Source organism: Macaca fascicularis, chromosome 10 (assembly GCF_037993035.2).
Source record: "Macaca fascicularis isolate 582-1 chromosome 10, T2T-MFA8v1.1".
NCBI lineage: Eukaryota > Metazoa > Chordata > Mammalia > Primates > Cercopithecidae > Macaca > Macaca fascicularis.
This window is the reverse complement of record NC_088384.1, coordinates 1,191,022-1,209,628: the sequence shown is the minus strand read 5'-3', so window position 1 is coordinate 1,209,628 and position 18,607 is coordinate 1,191,022. Positions and strand designations below refer to the sequence as shown.

At 47.4% G+C, this 18,607-nt stretch overlaps 1 protein-coding gene across 50 annotated transcripts in view; it reads left to right on the top strand.

Annotated features, from left to right (window-relative positions):
* Positions 1-18,607, top strand: part of PPP6R2 (protein phosphatase 6 regulatory subunit 2) — a 99,832-nt gene that overhangs the window by 10,289 nt on the left and 70,936 nt on the right. The window lies entirely within an intron of this gene.

Sequence of the window (18,607 nt, the reverse complement as noted above, 5' to 3'; positions counted from 1 at the left end):
AAAAAAAATTTTAATAGATTCCCTAGAAGAATAGAGGAAGAATAAAGAAAAGAGAATAAATTTTGGAATCATAACGATAACTGATTATGTATCAGGCATTTGTGTGTGTGTTCCTGTTTATGTTCCAACACAATTTTATTTAGAAAAGCTGACTGGGAGGCTGGGCGTGGTGGCTCACGCCTGTAATCTCAGCACTTTGGGAGGCTAAGGTGGGCAGATCACCTGAGGTCAGGAGTTTGAGACCACCGTGGCCAACATGGTGAAACCTTGTCTCTACTGAAAGTACAGAAATTAGTGGGGCATGGTGGCACATGGCTGTAATTCCGGCTACTCAGGAGGCTGAGGCAGGGGAATCGCTTGAACCCAGAAGGCAGAGATTGTAGTGAGCCAAGATCACGCCACTGCACTCCAGCCTGGGCTACGGAGTGAGACTTTATCTCAAAATAAATAAATAATAAATAAAATAAAATACTTGGGACTAGAGGAGTTTCTGATTTCAGATTTTCTCAGATTTACCAGTGGAACATCCCAAATACGGAATCTGAAATGCTCCAGTGAGGGTGTCCTTTGAGCACCATGTAGATGCCCAACAAGTTTTGGGTTGGAGTGTTTTTTTGGTTTTGTTTTTGTTTGTGTTTTTGTTTTGCCTAGTCAAGTGAAACACTGGGAGTCTGGGAGTGGAGAAGTAACAAAAACATCTGTAGCCAGGCACGGTGCCTCACGCCTGTAATCCCAGCACTTTGAGAGGCTGAGGTGGGTGGATCACCTGAGGTCAGGAATTTGAGACCAGGCTGGCCAACATGGTTAAACCCCGTCTGTACTAATAATACAAAAATTAGCTGGGCATGGTGGCAGGCACCTGTGATCCCAGCTACTCGGGAGGCTGAGGTAGGAGAATCGCTTGAGCCTGGGAGGCAGGGGTTGCAGTCAGTCGATATCATGCCACTGCACTCCAGCCTGGATGACAGTGAGACTCTCTCATACACATACACATACCATACAAATCTGTAACTGGTTTTGATCAATTAGTTGTAAAAGCCACTGCACCTGGATCAGCCTTTGTTTTTTTTCTTTGTTTTGTTTTGTTTTTTTTTGAGATGGTCTCATTCCATGTCACCTAGGCTGAGTGCAGTGGCACAATCACGGGTCACCACAGCCTTGACCTGCCAGGCTCCTGAGTAGCTGAGACTACAGGTGCCTGCCACCATGCCTGGCTAATTTTTTATTTTTTGCAGAGACAGGGCCTTGCTCTGTTGCCCAGACTGATCTTGAACTCCTGGACTCAAGCGATCCTTCCACCTCAGCCTCCCAAAGTACTGGGATTACAGGCGTGAGCCACTGTGCCTGGTCCAGGATTTCAGTTTCACGATTTTTGGATTAGAGATACTCCTTCTATATTGGAAATCATGTTATATCCACATACAGCAAGCAGCGTTTTTTGAGACGGAGTCTCACTCTGTCGCCCAGGCTGGAGTGCAGTGACGTGATCTTGGCTCACTGCAAGCTCCGCCTCCCAGGTTCACACCATTCTCCTGCCTCAGCCTCCCGAGTAGCTGGGATTACAGGCGCCTGCCGCCATACCCAGCTAATTTTTTTCTATTTTTAGTAGAGATGGGGTTTCACTGTGTTAGCCAGGATGGTCTCGATCTCTTGACCTAGTGATCTGCCCTGCTTGGCCTCCCAAAGTGCTGCGAGTAGAGGCGTCAGCCACCGCGCCCTGCCCTCTTCTTTAAAATGAAAAAAAAAAGAAAAAAAGAGGCCGGGCGCGGTGGCTCAAGCCTGTAATCCCAGCACTTTGGGAGGCCGAGGCGGGTGGATCACGAGGTCAGGAGATGGAGACTATCCTGGCTAACATGGTGAAACCCCGTCTCTACTAAAAAAAAATACAAAAAACTAGCCGGGCGTGGTGGCGGGTGCCTGTAGTCTCAGCTACTTGGGAGGCTGAGGCGGGAGAATGGCGTGAACCCGGGAGGCGGAGCTTGCAGTGAGCCGAGATCACGCCACTGCACTCCAGCCTGGGAGACACAGCGAGACTCCGTCTCAAAAAAAAAAAAAAAAAAAAAAAGAAAGAAAAAAAGAAAAACACCTTTTTGAAAAATTTTTTCTTTTTAAAAAAATATACACATAACACATAATAATTGTACATATTTATGGGGTACATAGTGGTGTTTAATACCTGTAGTGTATGTCCCTCTCTTTAGCACAGAATGTACAGTCTTTCTTTTTTTTTTTTTTTTTTGAGACAGGGTGTCACTCTTTCACCTACTCTGGAATGCAGTGGAGTGATCATTGTTCACAGCAGTCTTAACCTTCCCAGGCTCAGGCAGTCATCACACCTCAGCCCCCCAAGTAGCTAAGACTGCAGGCACACACCACCATGTCCAGCTAATTTTTTGGTATTTTTAGTAGAGACGAGGTTTTGCCATGTTAGCCAGGCTGGTGAAAATTCTTACATTAATACAAGTCTTTTCTGTGGACATATGTTATTTCTTTTGAGTAAATAGGAATACAAGTGCTGGGTTATAATATAGATGTATGTTTCACTTTTTTAAGAAACTGCCAGTTTTCGGCTGGTTGTGGTGACTCACCTGTAATCCCAGCACTTTAAAGGAGGCTGAGGAGGGTGGATCACAAGGTTGGGAGTTCGAGACCAGCCTGACCAACATGGTGAAACTCCGTCTCTACTAAAAATACAAAAATTAGCTGGCTGTGGTGGCCGGCGCCGTAATCCCAGCTACTCCAGAGGCTGAGGCAGGAGAACTGCTTTAACCCGGGAGGCAGAGGTTGCAGTGAGCCAGGATTGCGCCACTGCACTCCAGCTCGGGCAACAGAGGGAGACTCCGTCTCAAACAAAACAAAAACAAACCTTCCTGTTTTCCAAACTGGTACCGTTTTACACTCCTACCAGATGTGCGAGAGTTCCTTTTCTTCTTGTCTATGACAGCACTTAGTCTTTTTAATTTTAGCCGTTCAGGCAGTGGTGATATCTTACTGTGGTTTTAATTTGCATTTGTCTGATGAATTATGATGGTGAACAACTTTTCAGGTGCTTACGGGCCATTTGTGTATTTTTTTGTGAAGTATTAATATCCACGCTTTTACCCACTGTTTATTGGATTGTCCTTTTATTCATTTTTAGGAGTTTACAAAAATAAATTCTGGTTACGAGTCCTTTGTGGTGTGTGCATGTGTGTATGTATATACATACATAGTGAGGGGAGGAAGAGGAACGGGGTTAATTTTTTTTGTAATACGAGTTGCCTATTTATTTTCTTTTTCTTTCTCTCTCATCTCTTTTTTTCCCTCCCTCCCTCCCGCCTTTCTTTCTTCTTTTCCTTTCTTTTCTTTTTTCTCTCTGTTTCCCTCCCTCCCTCCCTCCCTCCCTTTCCTTCCTTCCTTCCTTCCTTCCTTCCTTCCTTCCTTCCTTCCTTCCTTCCTTCCTTCCTTCCTTCCCTCTCTTGCTCCCTTTCTGTCTCTCTCTCTCTCTCTCTCTCTCTCTCTCTCTATGAGGTGTCACTCTGTCACCCAGGCTGGAGTGCAATAGTACAGTAATGTCATCATAGCTCACTGCAGCCTCAAACTCCTAGGATCGAGCAGTCTTCCCACCTCGGCCTCCCTGGCTAATTTTTTTTTTTTTTTTTTTGAGACAGAGTCTCGCAGTGTCACCCAGGCTGGAGTGCAGTGGCACGATCTCCACTGTGACCTCCGCCTCCCAGGTTCAAGCAATTCTCCTGCCTCAGCCTCCCAAGTAGCTGGGATTACAGGCTCCCGGCACCACGCCCTGCTAATTTTTTTGTATTTTTAGTAGAGACGGGGTTTCACTATGTTGGCCAGGGTGGTCTTCAACTCCTGACCTTGTGATTTGTCCTCCTTGGCCTCCCAAAGTGCTGAGATTACAGGTGTGAGCCACCGTATCTGGCCCCTGGCTAATTTTTTAAATTTTAATTTTTTGAGACAGGGTCGCACTTTGTTGTCTAGACTGGATTGCAGTGGCGTGATCATGGCTCACTGCAGCTTTGACCTCCAGAAGCAGTCCTCCCACCTCAGCCTTCCAAGTAGCTAGGACCATAGGCACAAGCCACCACACCTGGATAATTAAAAAAAAAAAAAAAAATTGCCAGGCTCGGTGGCTCACGCCTGTAATCCCAGCACTTTGGGAGGCCGAGGCAGGCGGATTACAAGGTCAGGAGATCGAGACCACGGTGAAACCCCGTCTCTACTAAAAATACAAAAAATTAGCCGGGCGCGGTGGCGGGCGCCTATAGTCCCAGCTACTCGGGAGGCTGAGGCAGGAGAATGGCGTGAACCCGGGAGGCGGAGCTTGCAGTGAGCCGAGGTCGCGCCACTGCACTCCAGCCTGGGCGACAGAGCGAGACTCTGTCTCAAAAAAAATAAATAAAATAAAAAATAAAAAAATTATTGGTAGAGATGGGGGGGTCTTTCTGTGTTGCCCAGGGTGGTCTTTAACTCCTGACCTCAAGTGATCCTCCACCTTTAGCCTCCTGAGTCGCTCAGATTACAGGTGTGAACCACTGTACCCAGCTTCTATTTATTTTGTTTTCTTTTTTCTTTTTTTTTTTTTTTGAGACAGAGTCTGGCTCTGTCGCCCAGGCTAGAGTGCAGTGGCGCGATCTCGGCTCACTGCAAGCTCCACCTCCCTGGTTCACGCCATTCTCCTGCCTCAGCCTCCCGAGTAGCTGGGACTACAGGCGCCCGCCACTTTGCCCGGCTAGTTTTTTGTATTTTTTTTTTTTTTTCCCGAGACGGAGTCTGGCTCTGTCGCCCAGGCTGGAGTGCAGTGGCCGGATCTCAGCTCACTGCAAGCTCCGCCTCCCGGGTTTACGCCATTCTCCTGCCTCAGCCTCCCGAGTAGCTGGGACTACAGGCGCCCGCCACCTCGCCCGGCTAGTTTTTTTTTGTATTTTTTAGTAGAGACGGGGTTTCACCGTGTTAGCCAGGATGGTCTCGATCTCCTGACCTCGTGATTCGCCCGTCTCGGCCTCCCAAAGTGCTGGGATTACAGGCTTGAGCCACCGCGCCCGGCCGTTTTTTGTATTTTTAGTAGAGACGGGGTTTCACCGTGTTAGCCAGGATGGTCTCCATCTCCTGACTTTGTGATCCGCCCGTCTCGGCCTTCCAAAGTGCTGGGATTACAGGCGTGAGCCACCGCGCCCGGCCCATTTTTTCTTATTTCTTAATGGTATCTTTTGATGAACAGAGCATTTTAAATTTGGATAAAGTAAAACTTTACCAATTTTTTCTGTTATGATTATTTTGTGTCTTAAGAAAATTTTGCCCGCACCAGATTGTGTAGATGCTGCCCTGTGTTTTTTTGTAGCTTTACAGCGGTAGCTTTTGTATTTAGGTCTGTCATCCATCTTTTTCTTTTTAACAGTTTTATTGAGATAAAATTAACAGATGATACACTATACATGCTTAAAGTATAAAATTTGATAAGTTTTGGCATATGTATACATTTGTGAAATCATCACTATAGTCAGGATAGTAAATGTATTCACTGTCCCCCAAATTTCCTCATGGGCCATTAGGATTCTTTCCTTCCACTGTTTCCTTTCCCTCTTTCTCTGAGCAACTGCTGGTCTCTTTTCTGTGTGATCCATCTTGCTTTCATTTTTGTGTGTGATGTGAGGTGGGGTTGGGATACATGGATAAGCAATTGTTCTACCATCATTTGTTGAAAGGACTCTCTTCTCTGTTTAATTCCATTGGAACTGTTGTTACAAATTAATTAAATGTGTCTATAGGCTTATTTCTGTTTTTTTGTGTTCCATTGGTTTGTTTTTCTATCCTGTGCCAACACCACAGTGTCTTGATTATTGTAACTTAATGGTGTATCTTGAAACCAAGTAGTGTAAAGCACCGCTCACCCCTCCTCCCCACTGTTTTTGAGCCAGAGTCTCGCTCTCTTGCCGGGCTTGAGTGCAGTGGCGCCGTCTCCGCTCACTGCAACCTCCACCTCCTGGGTTCAAGCGATTTTCCTGCGTCAGCCTCTGAGTAGCTGAGATTACAGACGCCAGCCACCACACCCAGCTAATGTTTGTATTTTAGTAGAGATACGGTTTCGTCCTGTTGGCCAGGCTGGTCTTTTTTTTTTTTGGGCGGGGGAATGGAGTCTTGCTCTGTTGCCCAACCTGGAGTACAGTGGTGCTATCTCGGCTCACTGCAAGCTCCGCCTCCTGGATTCACGCCATTCGCCTGCCTCAGCCTCCCGAGTAGCTGGGACTACAGGTGCCCGCCTCCATGCCCGGCTAATTTTTTGTATTAGTAGAGACGGGGTTCCACCGTGTTAGCCAGGATGGTCTCCTGACCTCATGATCCGCCCGCCTCGGCCTCCCAAAGTTCTGGGATGACAGGCGTGAGTCACTGCACCTGGCCTGTAGAGTGTTTTTTTGTTTTTGTTTTTTTTTGTCATGAAAGAGTGTTAGATTTTGTCAAATGGTTTTTCTGGTCACTTGGTTTTCGTCCTTTATCCACATGTGATATGTTAAATTAATTGATTTTCAGGTGTTAAAGCAACCTTGCATTCTTGGAATTAACTCCCCCATGGTGTGGTGTATAATCCTTCTATATGGTTGGATTTGGTTTGCTAGTGTTTTGTTGAAGCTTTTTACATCTGCCTTCTTAAGAAAGATTTGTGTGTGACTTTCTTTTCTTTTGATGTCTTTGGTTTTGATATCAGGGTAATACTGGGACCTGTGGAATGAGTTGGGAAATTTTTCATTTCTTTTACAGACCAGATTTCTCTCCGGGATCATTTTCCTTCAGCTTGAAGCACTTCCTTCAGGATTTCTTGTAATGTGGGAATGATGAGGACAAATTCCCTCAGCTTTTGTTTGTCTTAAAATGTTTTTATTTATATTTCTGGTTTCAAAGGATATTTTTGCTTGATATAGAATTATAGGTTAACAGCTTTTTTTCCTTTCAGCACTGTTTTTTTTTTTTTTGAGATAGAATCTTGCTCTGTCATGGAGGCTGGAGTGCAATGGCACAATCTCGGCTCACTTCTACCTCCACCTCCCAGGTTCAAGCAATTCTGCCTCAGCCTCCCAAGTAGCTGGGACTACAGGTGCGTGCCACCACACCCGGCTGGTTTTTGTGTTTTTAGAGAGATGTGGTTTCACTATGTTGGCCAGGATGGTCTTGATCTCTTGACCTCATGATCTGCCTGCCTTGGCCTCCTAAAGTGCTGGGATTATAGGTGTGAGCCACCATGCCTGGCTTTTTTTTTTTTTTTTTTTTTTGAGACGGAGTCTCGCTCTACCGCCCAGGCTGGAGTGCAGTGGCCGGATCTCAGCTCACTGCAAGCTCCACCTCCCGGGTTTACGCCATTCTCCTGCCTCAGCCTCCCGAGCAGTTGGGACTACAGGCGCCTGCCACTGCGCCCGGCTAGGTTTTTTTTTGTATTTTTTTTAGTAGAGACGGGGTTTCACCGTGTTAGCCAGGATGGTCTTGATCTCCTGACCTCGTGATCCGCCCGTCTCGGCCTCCCAAAGTGCTGGGACTACAGGCTTGAGCCACCGCGCCCGGCTTTTTTTTTTTTTTTTTAAGGAGAGACAGGGTCTCCTCTGCCGCCCAGGTTGAAGTTCCAGTGGTAGGAACACATGATCATAGCTCACTGCAATCTTGAACTCTCAGGCACAAGAGACCCTCCTGCCTTAGTTTCCTGAATAGCTAGGACTCCAGGTACACGCTACCGCACCTGGCTAATTTAAAAAAAGGTTTCTAGAGATGGGGTGTCTCTGTGTTGTCCAGGCTGGTCTTGAACTCCTGGCTTCAAGCAGTCCTCCTGCCTGGGCCTCCCAAAGCACAGGGACTATAGGTGTGAGCCACCATGCCTGCCCTGTTTTAACCCCTGTTCACCAAGGAGCTGCAGAGAAGCTGGCAGTCAGCTGCATCGTTAGAACCCGCCTGGCACCTGTTGGGCGTGAGCCAGGGAGCTGGCCTGTGCTGCTGCCCACTGCTGCTGCTCACGCCAGTCTTTCTCAGGTCCGGCACTGTGTGGAGTCTATCAGTGTCTGTTTTCTCTGCTAGACGTCAGCTTCCTTGGGGCGTGACTAGGTTTGTCCCACTATTAGCTACATTTGTTGCTGAATGAACTGACTGATGCCCAGTGTCCTCTCTCTCGGCTACTATGGACAGTCAAACCTTTAGGAGCGCTTCAGGAATTTGACTGTCACTCATCCCGTTGACTGCTCCACTTCAAAGACTTCTCTCTCCTCGTGATCCCACCATCTCTAAGCCTATGGAACTCTGCTCTGACCCTTTCTTAGCTCTTGGCTGTGATGTCCTTCTTGGACTAGTTCGGTCGTGGGTGGTGCCTTCCTGTCATCACCCTCAATCTTGGTCATTCCTTTTGGATTTCCTTTGATAACTCCTTTTTTTCTTCATTGACTCAGCCAGAATCTGGTTATCATATGGAGACTGAGAACAGGGACTTTGCTGTCATCCAAACCTGGGTTCAAGTTCTAGAACGGATACTTACTAGCCCATGACGTTGGGCCAGTCGTGTAACTACTGAGACCTCTGCTTTTTGCTTGTGAACTGAGGTTGGTGGGAAACTATCTGCTGCATTAGGCTTTGAGCTTTAGGTGTGCGGATGAAGCCAGCTACTGCCGCTCTCTTCCTGTGGCTGCTGGAATCCTAAAGGCAGTTTCTAGGCTCTTGGTTCTTCTGTGCGTCTTGCTTGGACTTGAGCTTTGTTCACTGCCCCAGTTTCCTCCCTGCTGCTTTTTGCTGCTGTTTTCTGCTTGTTTGACAATGCTTTTTATCTAGCTTGTCTTCAGCTATTTTTCCTTCAAGAGTGTCAGCCCAGAGTACGCCCTGCCCATCTGCCCTTGACCCAGTGACTGTTTGTTCTGGTTCGTGTTTTCCCAGGAGTATATTATTGACAATAAATATAACACAGGCAGTCTGTCTGTCTGTTGTGATGCGGATAGGCGCAGACTAGGATCTTGCTATGGTTTCCTACAGTTGATTGTTTTTCTCTCTAGGCCCCTTGGAGGCATCTGGTATTAGCCACTGTCCTAGGGCAGTGGTGGCAGACATGAGTGCTGTCTTGGAGTCGCACTTTTACCTGCAGTGTACATGCAGCAGGCACTTGCCCAAGGTTCCAGAGCTGCTCAGTGATGGAAACTGGACGTTATGCCCGGACCTTTGTGGTCGGGAAGTGTCCTGATGTGGCCAGGGCTGCCTGTCTCAAGAGGTTCTCTGGCTGCTTGTGGGGGGGTCTGCGTTGGGCTCCAGGAAGGGGAGGAGTGGGGGCCGGGGCCCTTAGCACTGGTGATGAGGAAGGTGCATCCTCAGAATGCTGGCCATCTCTGTCCTTAACTGGGAGAGCTGCCATGGTTGCTAGTGGTGAGCAGATGGAGGTTTTCAGTTTTCACTTCAGCCTTCATCCTCTGTAACAGCCAGGAGGATACTCTTCTGAATGCCAGGAGACACTGAGAGCCTGGAGTGGGCCTGACAGCTGTCTGGTGGGGCTGTGTGTTAAAGTCACCTTTCTGAGACTTTGGTGGGAGACCAGCTGGGCCTCCACTGCTGGGAGGAGAATTGCTACCTTGGGAGCTTGAAGACTCTTGGAATGTGCAGCGACATAAGCAGGCTGTTCTCGGCCCGTCGCTGGGTCCTCACTGTGTTCCTGTTGCAGAGCACATGCTTTACGTGGAGGCCTCATCCCGTGCTCAGTTACTGGAAGGGCTCAAAGGCAGACAGGGTGCTATGGACTGAATTGTGTCGTGTCCACCCCACATTCCTAACTTCCATTTAGTGGTATTTGGAGGGAGGCCTTTAGGAGATGATTAGGTTCCGTGAGGTCACCAGGTGGGGCTCTCAAGATGGGACTGGCACCCTCATACAGAGATACACCCGAGAGCGTGCTCTCACCCTCCCTGCTGTGAGGACACAGTGAGAAGGCAGTGGTCTGCAAGCGGGGAAGACGGGCTTTCTCAGAAACCTCACTGGCCAGCACCTTGACCTTGGACTTCTAGGCCCCAGAACTGTGAGAAATAATTGTCTGCTGTTTAACGTGTTGTGTTCTGGCCACCTAAGCATAGGAAGACACCGGGTCAGTGGAGGGCGAGAAGGCGGCTGGCTCTCTGGCAGAGCAGTCATTGCAGACTGGCTCCTCAGCCACTGGTGGCCTGAGGATGTATTTGGCTTGTCCTGCATAGTATTGGCCCACATAGTGTTAAAAAGTTAAATTAATTATAAACGTGAAGATTTGGGATTTACAAAAAAATTAGAATTTTTGTCATTTCTTGTAGAAGCAGACGTGTCCTGGTGCCCTGTGTCCTTGCACAGCTGTGATTGCTGGGGTGGGCCTGTCTCTGCTCCCTTCAGCGGGCACATGCCCGCTGGTGCTGCAGCCTTCACTCGCTGCTGTCTTTTCAGCCAGCCTCCTTCCTTACGCTTAGTGTCTTGCCTTGTTCTGCAGGCCTTTAAGTTGCAATCTGTGCTTTAGGATGTGGCAGGAGAATCAGCAGTCGGGTGACTGGGCACCTCTAAGAAAAGCCTTTACTTCAGAGGTATAATGCTTTAGTATGTTCATCTCTGAGTAGAGCAAGCTTCCTTTTTTCCCTTTCATATTCCTGGTGTCTGGAATTAGCCTAGGCCTGAGTGCTTCCAGTGCTCATGCAAAGCTTTTTCCTGAGGAAGATTCTCCACCTTTTCACTGTGTTTCTTGGCTCTTCTTCTTGAGGGCATATGGTAGAGTCAGGAGCTGGCAACCTGCAGAATGGAGAAGCTAGCTCCACTGTCCACAGCTGCTGCTCATGAGCCTGTCGATCTCTCTCCTGCTTCTGTTCTTGCAGAAGGACCTGGAGCCCTGCTAGAGCTGGGCTCATCTGACCATTCAGCGTGCTCCACGGGAGCCAGACTCGGGGAAGGAACCCGACCATTCAGCTCCACAGGAACTTGTTTCATGATCCAGTCTCTGCTGTTTCCTCATCAGTTTGGTTCCATTTACTTACTTTACTAGAAAATTTTTAAGGGTGAAGAATAACCAAGACAAGTGTGAAAAAGAATAAGAAGGAAGTTGCCATAACAGATTTTCAAACTTTTTTTGTGTTTTTTTTTTTGAGACGGAGTTTTTGCTCTTGTTGCCCAGGCTGAAGTGCAGTGGCGTAATCTTGGCCCGCTGCAACCTTTGCAACCTTTGCCTCCCGGGTTCAGGTGATTCTCCTGCCTAAGCCTCCTGAGTAGCTGGGATTACAGGCATGTGTCACCACTTCTGGCTAATTTTTTTGTATTTTTAGTAGAGACAGGGTTGCACCATGTTAACCAGGCTGATTTCAAACTCCTGACCTCAGGTGATCTGCCCACCTCGGCCTCCCAAAGTGCTGGGATTGGAGGCATGAGTCACTGTGCCTGGCCCAGATTTTCAAACTTATTGTGAGGCCAGTGGAATGGATGACCTGGAAAAGGACCCTGTATAAATGGGAACTTGATATATGAGAGAAGTATCGTACTTGAAATATGTATTTAAAGCAATGTGCCTTTTTTGGGAATATAAGTCGTAAAATAATGAAATTATGGATACTGCAAGTTAGTGATTGTCTCTGAAGAAGGGGATTGCTTGAGTTGCTGCGTATCTCAATGTCCTAGAAACATTAAGAAAGAGGCACATACAAACAAATGTTAGTGTTTGTTAAGTCTCATCACATGGATATTATGCCCTTCTCTAGACTTCAATGTATTTAAAAATTTCATAATTAAAAATATTTAAAATTGAGTTATTTTAATTCTCTAGAAGGTATAAGTAGTCTTGTGAGAGCACTGAGGAGGGACTCAGAAAGTTGACAAAGGTAGATGTAGATGAACTTCAGATAGGAAGATCAGGCACAAGTTTGTCAAATAGAGAAAGTGGGAAGAGGGCATTCCAGTCAGAGGGACTGTATGTGCCAGGGTGTTAGCTGGGAGAGACACTCAGCCTATTTAGATGGTGGGTTTTGGTTACAGAGTCGAGTGGGGATGAGGAAGGAGTACCAAAGTTATATTGTGTGGAGGTCCTATGTAGTTGTCGTCGTGTAGAGGCTTACAGGAGAAGTACAGTGTATTCTTTGTTCGCTGTTTGTCTTTTTCTACCTTCTTTTGGATTAAGAATGTTTTTATGTGTGATGGTATCAGAAGGTGGTGCATAAAAAGAAAAAACATCTTCTGTGATTCTCTTTAGGTCTTTGTATATCTTCCATGTCTCTACTTAATCTTTCCTTTAGGTTTTTGAACATATGAGATACATTTTTTTTTTTTTTTTTTGAGATGGAGTTTTGTTGCCCAGGCTGGATTGTAATGGCGCAATCTCGGCTCCCTGCAACCTCCGCCTCCCGGGTTCAAGTGATTCTCCTGCCTCAGCCTCCCCAGTAGCTGGGATTACAGGCATGCGCCACCACACCCAACTAATTTTATATTTTTAGTAGAGACGGGGTTTCTCCATGTTGGACAGGCTGGTCTTGAACTCCCGATCTCAGGCAGTCCGCCTGCCTCGGCCTCCCAAAGTGCTGGGATTGATTACAGGCGTGAGCCACCATGCCCGGCGTGAGATAACGTTTATAAGAACTATTTAAATGTCCTTATCAATTCTTTATTTATTTATTTTTTTTAGAGACAAGGTTCCGCTTGCTCTGTCACTCAGGCTGGATTGCAGTGGTGCGATCCTGGCTCACTGCAACCTCAAACTCCAGGCCTCAAGTGATTCTCCCACCTTGCTCCTGAGTAGCTGGGATTATAGGCATGAACCCCTGGACCAGCATTATCTGTTAACTCATCTGTGTCGTTTCTGGGTTGGTTTTATGTTTTTCTCCTCATTGTGGTTTATGATTTTTCTTTTCCTGCTCCCTTGCATGCCTAGCACTTTTTGATCAGATGCCCAGACATTGTGAATTTTATCTTGTTGGATACGGAGCATTTTTGTGTTCCTGTAAATATTCTTGACCTTTGTTCTGGGATGAGGTTCAATTACTTGCAAACAGTTTGATTCTGATAGGTCTTGCATTTCAGCTTTGTTAGGTGGAACCCGGCTAATTTTTAGTCTAGGGCTAATTTTGCCCCGCCACTGAGGCAAATGTCTTCTGAGCATTATGTCCAAAGCCTTGTGAATTACGAGGTTTTCCACTGGGACTGGCAGGAAGAGGAAGTATCCTTGGCTCTGTGTGAGCTCTGAGGATTGTTCCCTCTCATCTTTTTTTTTTTTTTTTTTTGAAATGGAGTCTCGCTCTGTTGCCCAGGCTAGAGTGCAGTGGTGCGATCTTAGCTCACTGCAACCTCCGCCTCCCAGGTTCAAGCAATTCTCCTTCCTCAGCCTCCCGAGTAGCTGGGATTACAGGTGCCCGCCACCATTCCCGGCTAATTTTTGTATTTTTAGTAGAGATGGGGTTTCACCATGTTGTTCAGGCTGGTCTTGAACTCCTGACCTCAGGTTATCCACCCGCCTCGGCCTCCCAAAGTGCTGGGATTACAGGCGTGAGCCACCGCACCCGGCCCCTCTCGTCTTCTTGAGTGATGCTTTCCCTGGCTTGAACACCTTCCTTACACACGTGCACTGATCAGTGCTTGGCTGGAGACTGGAGCGGGAGGTGTCCTCTGTAGATCTTCAGCATTTGCTGTGAGCTTTGCCCTCTCTGGTGTTCTGTCTGTGAACTCTAGCTACCTTGGACTGCCTGGACTCCCAGCTTTGAGTTTCCAAGTCAGGAGACTGCCATCCTCCCCCTGGTGCTTCTTCCTTGGGCTGTGGCCTGGCTTTTCAGGCTGAGGCTAGACGATTACAGGGCTCCCTCCTGTCATTTGTCTCCCTGTTTTCAGGGACCATTTACTGCCAGTGTCGAGTGTCTTGAAAACCATTTGCTTCCCTGTGTTTTCTTTTTTCTTTTTTTTTTTTTTTAGTTGTTGCAGATGGGAAGGTAAATCTGGTCTGTTGGTCCATCTTGGCCAGAAGCAAAAGTATAAAAAACAGAGGTTTTGGCCGGGCGCGGTGGCTCAAGCCTGTAATCCCAGCACTTTGGGAGGCCGAGACAGGCGGATCACGAGGTCAGGAGATCGAGACCATCCTGGCTAACACGGTGAAACCCCGTCTCTACTAAAAAAAATACAAAAAACTAGCCGGGCGAGGTGGCGGGCGCCTGTAGTCCCAGCTACTCGGGAGGCTGAGGCAGGAGAATGGCGTAAACCCGGGAGGCGGACCTTGCAGTGAGCTGAGATCCGGCCACTGGGCGGCAGAGCGAGACTCCGTCTCAAAAAAAAAAAAAAAAAAAACAGAGGTTTTTAGTGAAAGCTTAAGTTTGTGTAGAAATACTCATGGGCACCTAGAAGAATGCTGACCCACTTCCTGGCTGGGATGTGGGATGCCTGGACGGGAGAGCAGAGGTGGCTTTTTCCTGGGTAGACATCAAAGCATTTGGTGTATTGAGTGAAGATGGTGGGGATAGGGCTTGGAAGAAGTTTCCCTAGAAAAATCAAGGGCTGTAGAATGAGCTGCTGAGGGAATGATGAGAAGAAAGTGATTGAAGTCTCCCCTCCTGAGACAGAATCTTGGCTGGAGGGTACGGGCGAAAGAAGGCTTGTAGCCTGCAATAGGAGAGTGTAGGAGGCTGTGATGTTGCCGGGGAAGCAGTGAGCAGAGGATGGGGGGTGGATGCTTAGGATGTACCTGTTAAGGAGTGGGCCTGGAGCTGCCCATCTCTCCTACGCTGTTACAGTTGCCATTCAAGGCACACAGTTAAGTAGAAGACGAAAAAGGGAGGGAATGGACCTTTGCTTCCAGCATTATTAGATGCTCTCACCAGGCTCTCCCATTACAGTCCAATTAAATGCTGGATAAATTACAATAAATATAATTTCTTTATTTTTTTTTATTTTTGAGACAATATGGGGTCCAGCCCTACAGGGCCTGTGGGTTTTTCTCTTCATGTGTGGACATGAGATCATAGAAATAAAGATGCAAAACAAAGAGATAGAAGAAAAGACAGCTGGGCCTGGGGGACCACTACCACCAAGACGCGGAGACTGGTAGTGGCCCCGAATGCCTGGCTGCGCTATTATTTGTTGGATACAAGGCAAGGGGGCAGTGTAAGGAGTGTGAGCCATCTCCAGTGATAGGTAACGTCACATGAGTCACGTGTCCACTGGACAGGGGGCTCTTCCCTGTTTGGTAGCCGAGGTGGAGAGAGAGAGAGAGAGAGAGCAGCTTATGTCATTATTTCTTCTATGCATTTCAAAGACTTTAGTACTTTCACTAATTCTGCTACTGCTCTCCAGAAGGCGGAGCCAGGTGTACAGGGCGGAACGTGAAAGCAGACCAGGAGTGTGACCACGGAAGCACAGCATCTCAGGGAGACGGTCAGGCCTGCGGATAACTGTGGGCGGGCCTGACTGATGGCGGGCCCTCCATAAGAGGTGGTGCAGCAGAGTCTTCTCTAACTCCCCCGGGGGAAAGGGAGACTCCCTTTCCCGGTCTGCTAAGTAACGGGTGCCTTCCCCGGCCCTGGTGCTACCGCTAGACCAAGGAGCCCTCTAGTGGCCCTGTCTGGGCGTAACAGAGGCTCACACTCGTGTTCCAGTCACTTCTCACCGTATCCCTTCATTTCCTATCTCTATATGGCCTGGTTTTTCCTAGGTTATAATCGTAGAACAAAGATTATTACAATATTGAAAGAGTAATGCTACAAACTAATGATTAATAATATTCATATATCATCATATCTGTAGTCTATTTCTGGTATAACTCTTCTTCTGTATATTTATTTATTGTACTGGAACAGCTTGTGCCCTCGGTCTCTTGCCTTGGCACCTGGGTGGCTTGCTGCCCACAAGACAAGGTCTCACTTTGTCACCCAGGCTGGAGTGCAGTGGTGTGATCATAGCTCACCATAACCATGCACACCTAGGCTGCAGGGATCCTCCCACTCAGTCCTGAGCAGCTGGGACTGCAGGCGTGCACTGCCACGCCTGGCTAATGCTGGTGCTGTTTAGGGACACAGACAGCCATTCTCCCCCCAGCTCACACTGAGTAGAATTTGTTAAGAAGATGCATGCTACAAAATCATTGACTCAAGATTAGAATAAACAGGCCCAAGGTCAACATTGTAAAAACTTTTCCTTATTTTGAAAACTGTGTATAAAGTTTTAGAAAAGTGGGCTGAGAAGCCTATTTTGAGTTACTTAGCTTAATAATTTTTATCATGAAATGTTAGGTATAAAAAAGTGTTACCTGTTTTAGAAGGTGGTAACTGGGCTACTGGCACCACTTTGAGTACCTTTTTGTTTGATTTTTATTTTTTGTTTTTTAGAGATGGGGTCTCACTCTGTTACCCAGGCTGCAGGGCAGTAGTGTGATTGTGGCTCACTGCAGCCTTTTATTTTATTTTTTGAGACTGAGTCTTACTCTGTCGCCCAGGCTGGAGTGGCTGACTGCAACCTCTGTCTCCAGGGTTCAGGCAGTTCTCTTGCCTCAGCTTCCTGAGTATCTGGGATTACAGGCATGCGTCCGGCTAATTTTTTGCGTTTTTAGTAGAGACAGGGTTTCACCAAGTTGGCCAGGCTGGTCTTGAACTCCTGACCTCAAGTGATCGCCCACCTTGGCCTCCCAAAGTACTGGGATTACAGGTGTGAGCCACTGCGCCTGGCCTTTCACTGCAGCCTTGAACTCCTGGGCTCAAGCATTCCTCCCACTCAGCCTCCTGAGTAGCTGGGACCACAGGTGCGTGCCACCACACTCAGCTAACTGAAAATTGTTTTTTGAATAGAGACAAGGTCTGAATGTGTTGCCCAAGCTGGTCTTAAACTCCAGCACTTAAGTGATCCTCCTGCCTTGGCTTCCCAAAGTGTTGGGATTACAGATGTGAGCCACCACATTCCGCCTTTTGTTTGATTTTTATGAAATGTAAAAATATGCAAAAGTAGAGAAAAAATAATTAACATCTATGTACTCATCACCCAACTTCAACAGTGACTGACACTTTTTTTTTTTACTTTGAAAGATCTGATTTTATGTTCTGAATAAAAAAGAAGTGTATTCATGTTAAGTTTAGAATGTTTAGCTTTCCATTGATCTCTCAAAATGCTTTCCAGATACTAACAGTGCACAGAACTATGCGCCACGTCTTGTTTGTTTGTTTTTGAGATGGAGTCTTGCACTGTCGCCAGGGCTAGAGTGCAGTGGCACGATCTCGGCTCACTGCAGCCTTCTGGGTTCAAGCAATTCTCCTGCTTCAGCCTCCCCAGTAGCTGGGATTACAGGTGCCTGCCACCATGCCCAGTTAATTTTTTGTATTTTTAGCAGAGATGGGGTTTCACTGTGTTGGTCAGGCTGGCCTCGTATGCCTGACCTCATGATCCACCCGCCTCGGCCTCCCAAAGTGCTGGGATTACAGGCATAAGCCACCACGTCCAACCACACCATGTTTTAAAGAACAAAGTTTGAATGTAAGACCTATTTCTTTTTTCTTTTTTTTTTTTTTTGAGATGGAGGAGTCTCACTCTGTTGCCTAGGCTGGAGTGCGGTGGTGCGATCTCGGCTCACTGCAACCTCCACCTCCCGGGTTCAAGTGATTCTCCTGCCCTAGCCTCCCGAGTAGCTGGGATTACAGGCGCCTGCAACCAAGCCCAGCTAATTTTTTGTATTTTTAGTAGAGACGGGGTTTCACTATGTTGGCCAGGCTGGTCTCGAATGCCTGACCTCGTCGTGATCCACTCACCTCAGTCTCCCAAAGTGCTGGGATTACAGGTGTGAGCCACCACATCCAGCCACACCATGTTTTAAAGAAAAAAGTTTAAATGTAGGACCTATTTCTTTTTTTTCTTTTTTCTTTTCTTTTCTTTCTTTCTTTTTTTTTTCTTCTTTGAGATGGAGTCTCACTCTGGCCCAGGCTGGAGTGCAGTGGTGCGATCTTGGCTCACTGCAACCTCCGCCTCCTGGGTTTAAGTGATTCTCCTGCCTCAGCCCCGCGAGTAGCTGGGATTGCAGGCGCCTGCCATTTAGCCTAGCTAGTTTTTGTATTTTTAGTAGAGACAGGGTTTTACTGTGTTGGCCAGGCTGATCTTGAACTCCTGACCTCATGTTCCACCTGCCTTGGCCTCCCAAAATGCTGGGATTATGGGCGTGAGCCACTGCGCCCAGCCACAAATGTAGGACCTATTTCTTTTTTTTTTTTTTTTTTTTTTTTTTTTTTTGAGACGGAGTCTCGCTCTGTCGCCCGGGCTGGAGTGCAGTGGCCGGATCTCAGCTCACTGCAAGCTCCGCCTCCCGGGTTTACGCCATTCTCCTGCCTCAGCCTCCCGAATAGCTGGGACTAGAGGCGCCCGCCACCTCGCCCGGCTAGTTTTTTGTATTTTTTTTTTTAGTAGAGACGGGGTTTCACCGTGTTAGCCAGGATGGTCTCGATCTCCTGACCTCGTGATCCGCCCGCCTCGGCCTCCCAGAGTGCTGGGATTACAGGCTTGAGCCACCGCGCCCGGCCTGTAGGACCTATTTCTAAGAAATCCTTTTTAAAGGTCAGGGTATTGGCAATCCTGATTTTAAAATATTTTTAATCATTATTGGAAATTTAAGTGACGGTGGGCTCAAGAGCTAAAAATCAGAACTTTTAAAACAAATTTT